This window comes from Neophocaena asiaeorientalis, unplaced genomic scaffold (assembly GCF_003031525.2).
Source record: "Neophocaena asiaeorientalis asiaeorientalis breed wild unplaced genomic scaffold, Neophocaena_asiaeorientalis_V1.1 scaffold291, whole genome shotgun sequence".
Classification (NCBI taxonomy): Eukaryota; Metazoa; Chordata; class Mammalia; order Artiodactyla; family Phocoenidae; genus Neophocaena; species Neophocaena asiaeorientalis.
This window is the reverse complement of record NW_020172735.1, coordinates 2,177,414-2,184,021: the sequence shown is the minus strand read 5'-3', so window position 1 is coordinate 2,184,021 and position 6,608 is coordinate 2,177,414. Positions and strand designations below refer to the sequence as shown.

The 6,608-nt window shown below is 38.0% G+C and overlaps 1 long non-coding RNA gene across 1 annotated transcript in view; it reads right to left on the bottom strand.

Annotated features, from left to right (window-relative positions):
* The window catches only part of LOC112396678 (uncharacterized), a 298,161-nt gene that overhangs the window by 175,991 nt on the left and 115,562 nt on the right, over positions 1-6,608 (bottom strand). The gene's annotated exons all lie outside the window — the stretch shown is intronic.

Below are 6,608 nucleotides of genomic sequence, written 5' to 3'. Positions count from 1 at the left end.
GGTGTGTTAGTTGTTTTTTTTTTTTTTTTTTTTTTTGCGGTAGGCGGGGCTCTCACTGTTGTGGCCTCTCCTGTTGCGGAGCACAGGCTCCGGACGCGCAGGCTCAGCGGCCATGGCTCCCGGACCCAGCCGCTCCGCAGCATGTGGGATCCTCCCAGACCGGGGCACGAACCCGTGTCCCCTGCATTGGCAGGCAGACTCTCAACCACTGCGCCACCAGGGAAGCCCTGGCTCTGGGTTTTGAGCAGTCCTTTACAGGTAGGTAAACTGGCTTCTGCAACATGGTACTAGGCTAGAATCTGAGGGGTCTGGGCCTGTGAGCTTTAAAAGGGCCTTCCTAGTAGCCATTCTAAATTGTTCTCTTTGTTGTTATTTTCTTCTGTTATTCCTGAACATATTGTAAATCTCATAAAATTAAGCACCCATGCTTGGATGAAGCAACACAAAGGACAGCAGCAGTGGCCCAAAGGGAGCCATTTCCAGGAAGTGGGGGCACAGAAGGAACCCAGCAGTGGCCCTAGGGCAGAACTGACATGACTGGCTGACTGGTGAAAACACAGCAACAACCAGAATAAATTCATGTATTAGTAACCATCCCCTTGGGACTCCCAGAAATACATGAAAAGAGACATGGCAAAAGACTAGAATTACTGCACTAAAGCAGGAGGGAGGTTGAAGTCATCATACACCTGGTCTTTAAAAGAGAATATATCCTCATTTTGTCTACAAAATGAGACACACTTGGAACATTTCACTGTATCCTTTTCTAAGTTGTAAGCTCTCTCAAAACAAGCCCCATCTTGTAAGAAAGATTCAATAATTATTTCTGAATGAAAGAATAAAGCTATACTTGAATTAAATCTTTTAATTCAAATAGTTCAGTTTATTTTAAAGTACCACCAAGTCGTATTTCTTGAATTTGGTTATCATGAATTCCACTGTTATTAATATTACAAGGTAAGTACTTTTGCATGAATCTGAAATTGCAATAATAGGAAGAAAGAGAATCTATGTGCATAAATCATTTAGTTGAAAGAAAAATCCACATGCTATTGTTCTTTACCAATAGTGCCAGGGACAGCCAGCCTAGGAGGCCCAGAGGGCAAGGCTTTGTGATAGCTTTCTTAAATAATACGATCATGTAATTGGTCTGTGTGGCCACCAAGAGCAAGAATCAAACTGGATTTAATTAGAGTAAGTTGGGAGTAAATGAGCTTCCTTTTCCCAACTGAAAAAAATAGGGATCGTGATTTTAGATTAATAAAATAATTTTAAAATATTTGTCTTTTGGAAGAAATAGAGACAGAATTAATGTCTTGTATCAATACATTTGTTTTATGACCCAAAATACAATTTCTTGATAAATATTACATGTACACTTGTAATGAATGTGTAGCCTACATTAACTGACTATGGTGTAACTGTCAATATGGTCAAGTTGATGGATGGTGTTGATCAAGTCTTCTGTATCCTCACTGATTTTCCAACTCCTTTTTCTATCAATTAAAAAGAGAGGAATGTTAAAATATCTAAATATGTTTCTCTCTCTATTTTTGACAATTTTTGCTTTATATATATTGAAGTTACATTTTTAGGTACATGAACATTTAGAATTGTTATGAATTTTTTATGAATTGACCTTTTAATCCTTATTTTACCTTATCTATGGTATTATTCCTTACCTTGAAATTTACTTTGATAGTAATAAAACCAACCAAGTCTTATAATATGTTTGCAATGGTATATATTTTTCTATTCATCTACTTTTAATTGATGTGTGCCTTTCTATTTAAAGTATATACATGTAGACATCATATACTTAGGTCCTGGTTTTTTTTCAATATTCAAAATATCTGTCTTTTAGATAAAGAGTTTACCCCATCTAAATTTAATGTAAATAATGACATGGTTGTATTTCAGTCTCCCACCGTACTGCGTTTGTTGCTTTGTCCCTCATTTCCTAAACATTTCGTGTATTCTTTTGGGGTAAGTGCTATTTTTTGAAATGTGTTCCCAGAGCTGGAGACAACGTGGTGGATTAGGAGGACTTGAGCTCACCTCCTCTCATGAAAAGACCAAAATCATGACTAACTGCTGAACAACCATTGACAAAAAACCCCAGAAGCTACTAAAAAAGATATTCTACATCCAATGACCAAGAAGAAACAATGAGATGGTAGGAGTGGCACATTCGTGATAAAATCAAACCCTATACCCACTGGGTGGGTAACCCACAAAATGGAAAATTGTATCGCAGATGTTCCCCCAGAGGAGTGAGAGTTCTGAGCCCCATGTCAGGCTCCCCAGTCCACAGGTCTTGCATCAGGAGGAGGAGCCCCAGAGCATTTGGCCAGGGCTTGATCGCAGGAACTCCACATGACTGGGAGAACCAGAAACTCCACTCTTGGAGGTTGCACACAAGTTCTCCTGCACACTAGGAACCAGGAAAAAAGCAGTGAGTTCACAGGAGCCTGGGCCAGACATATCTGCTAGTTCGAGAGGTCTTCTGGGGATGCAGGGGAAATGTGACTCACTGCAGGGACAAGAACACTGGTGGTGGAGGTACCAGAGAGTTCTCACTGGCTTAAGCTCTCCTGGAGACCACCCTTTAGACACTAAGACCTGGCCCCACCCAACAGCATGTAGGCTCCAGTGCTGTAATGTCTCAGACCAAACAACCAACAGGGCAGGAACACAACACCAACCATTAGCAAACAGGCTGCCGAAAATCTTCCTGAGCCCAGAGCCACCTCTAAACACACCCCTTGACGTGGCCCTGTCCACCAGAGGGACAAGGCCCAGCTCCACCCAACAGTGAGCAGGCACCAGTCCCTCCCACCAGAAAGCCTGCACAAGTGTCTAGACCAGCGTCACCCACCAGGGGGCAGACACCAGTAGCAAAACAAACTATAATCCTGCAGCCTACAGAATGGAAACAACAACACAGAAAGTTAGACAAAATGAGATGGCAGAGGAATATGTTCCAGAGGAAGGAACAAGATAAAACCCAGAAGAACAACTACGTGAAGTGGAGATTAAGCAATGTACTTGAAAAAGAATTCAGAGGAACAACAGCATAGATGATACAAGATATAGGAAAAGGAATGGAGGCAGAGACTGAGAAGTTACAAAAAAGGTTTAACAAAAAGCTGGAAGATATAAAGAACAGAGATGAGCAATACAGATGAAAAATACACTGGAAAGAATCAAGAGCAGAATAAATCAGGCAGAAGAACAAATAAGTAAGCAGGAAGAGAGAATGGTGGAAATCACTGCTGCAGAACAGAATAAAGATAAAAGAATGAAAAGAAATGAGGACAGTCTAAGAGACCTACAGGACAATATTAAATGCACCAACATTCACAATATAGGGGTCCAAGAAGGAGAAGAGAGGGAGAAAGGGTCTGAGAAAATACATGAAGAGATAATAGCTGAAAACTTTCTTAACATTAGAAAGGAACCAGTCACCCAAGTCCACAAAGTGCAGAGTCCCATACAGGATAAACCCAAGGATAAACACACCAAGACACATGTTAATCAGATTGACAAAAATTAAAGACAAAGGGGAAATATTGAAAGTAACAAGAGAAAAGCAACAAGTAACATACAAGGGAATCCCCATAAGGTTATCAGCTGATTTTTCAGCAAAAACTCTGCAGGCCAAAAGGGAATGGCATGATATATTTAAAGTGATGAAAGGGAAAAACCTACAACCAAGAATACAGTAAGTCCCCGAAGTATGAACGAGTTCCATCCCAAGAGTGTGTTTGTAAGTCCAATTTGTCTATATGTCCAACAAAGTTGGATACCTAGTCTAGGTATCCAACGAACAAAATAGGCTATATAGTACTGTACTGTAATAGGTTTATAATATTTTTCACACAAATAATACATAAAAAACAAACACACAAAAATTTAAAAAAACATTTTAAATCTTACAATACAGTACCTTGAAAAGTATAGCAGTACAGTACAACAGCTGTCATACAGGGGCTAGCATTGAGTGAACAGGCAAGAAGAGTTACTGACTGGAGAAGGAAGAGGAGGTGGGAGATGATAAAGCTAAAGGATCCTCAGCAACAGAAGACAAAGGGAAAGCTGCAATTTCACTCACACCTGACGTTGAGAGAACACACGTTTGCATCTATGAATGTTCACAACTTGAAGGTTCGTATGTAGGGGACTTACTGTTCTCTACCTATCAAGGTTCTCATCCAGATTTGACGGAGAAATCTAAAGCTTTACAGACAAGCAGAAGCTAAGAGAGTTCAATACCACCAAACCAGCTTTACAAGATAAGCTAAAGAAAATTTTCTAGGCAGAAAAGAAAAGGCCTCCACCAGAAAGAAGAAAATTACAAAATGTGAACATTCACTGGTAAAGGCAAACATACAGTAAAGGGAGAAACACGTACAAAAACAAATATAATATCAAAACCAGTAACCTTGAGAGGAGGACAGTACGAATGCAGGATATTTGAAATGAATTTTAAATTAAGAAACCAGCAACTTAAAACAATCTTGTACATATATAAACTGCTCAATCAAAACCTTATGGGAACCACAAATTGAAAATCAACAATAGATACACACAAAGAAAAGAAATCCAAACACAACACTAAAGTTAGTTATCAAATCACAAGAGAAGAAAACATAAGAGTAAGGAAAGAAAAAACCCTACAAAAACTAATCCAAAACAATTAACAAAATGGCAATAAAAACATACCCATCAAAAATTACATTAAATGTAAATAGATTAAATGGTTCAACCAAAAGGCACGGACTGGCTGAATGGATACAAAAACAAGACCCGTATATATGCTGTCTACAAGAGACCCACTTCAGATCTAGGGACACATACAGACTGAAAGTGAGGGTACAGGAAAAGGTATTCCATGCTAATGGAAATGAAAAGAAAGCTGAAGTAGCAGTACTCATATCAGACAAAATAGACTTTAAAATAAAGACTGTTATAATAGATAAAGAAGGACTCTACATTATGATCAAGGGATCTATTCAAGAAGAAGATATAACATTGTAAATATATATGCACCCAAAATAGGTTCACTGGAATATATAAGGCAAATATAACAGCCATAAAAGGAGAAATTGACAGTAACACTATGAGAGTGGGAGACAATAACATCCCACTTATATCAAAGGACAGATCATCCAGACAGAAAATCAATAAGGAAACACAGGCTTTAAATGACACATTACACCAAAAGGACTTAATTGATAACTACAGAGCATTCCATCCAAAACCAGCAGAATACACATTCTTTTCAAGAGCACATGGAACATTCTTCAAGATAGATCACACCTTGGGTCACAAATCAAGCCTCAGTAAATTTAAGAAAATTGAAATCATATCAAGCATCTTTGCTGACCAAAACATTATGAGATTATAAATCAACAACAACAAGAAAAACCTGTAAAAAAACACAAATACGAAGAGGCTAAACGATATGCTACTACACAACCAATGGGCCACTGAAGAAATCAAAGAAGAAATCAAAAAATATCTAGAGAAAAATAAAATGAAACATAAAAATCCAAAGCCTATGGGATGCAGCAAAAGAAGTTCTATGAGGGAAGCTTATAGCAATACAAGCTTCCCTCAAAAAGCGTGAAACATCACAAATAAACAACCTAACCTTACACCTAAAGGAACTAGAGAAACAAGAACAAACAAAACCCAAACTTAGTAAAAGGAGAGAAATCATAAAGATTGGAGGAGAAATAACTGATGTAGAGACGAAGAAAAGATCAATGAAACTGAAGCTTTGAAAACTTAAACAAAATTGATAAACCTTTTGCCAGACTCATCAAGAAAAAAAGGGAGAGAGTTCAAATCAATTAAATTAGAAATGAAAAAGAAGTTACAGTTGATACCACAGAACTACAAATAATCATAAGAGATTACTACAAGCAACTCTACGCCAATAAAGAGGACAACCTAGAAAAAATGAACAAATTCATAGAAAGGTACAATCCCCCAAGACTGAACCAGGAAGAAATAAAAAATATGAACAGATCAGTCACAAATACTGAAATTGAAACTGTGATTAAAGAAAAACTCCCAACAAACGAAGTTCAGAACCAGGTGGCTTCACAGGCGAATTCTATCAACCATTCAGAGAAGAGTTGACACCTACCCTTCTGAAACTATTCCAAAAAATTGCAGAGGAAGGAACACTCCCAAACTCATTCTATAAGGCCACAATCACTCTGATACCAAAACCAGACAACATACCACAAAAAAAGAAAACTACAGCCCAATATCACTGATGAACACAGAGGCAAAAACACAAGCAAACCAAAACCAACAAAACATTAAAAGGATCAAACACCATGATCAAGTGGGATTTACCCCAGGAATGCAAGGATTTTTCAATATCTGCAAATTAATCAGTGTGATATACCACATTAACAAATTGAAGAATAAAAACCATATGATCATCTCAATAGATGCAGAAAGAGCTTTTGACAAAATTCAACACCCACTTATGATAAAAAAACTCTCCAGAAAGTAGGCATAGAGGAAACATACCTCAACATACTAAAGTCCATATGTGACAAACCCACAGTTAACATCACACTCAATGG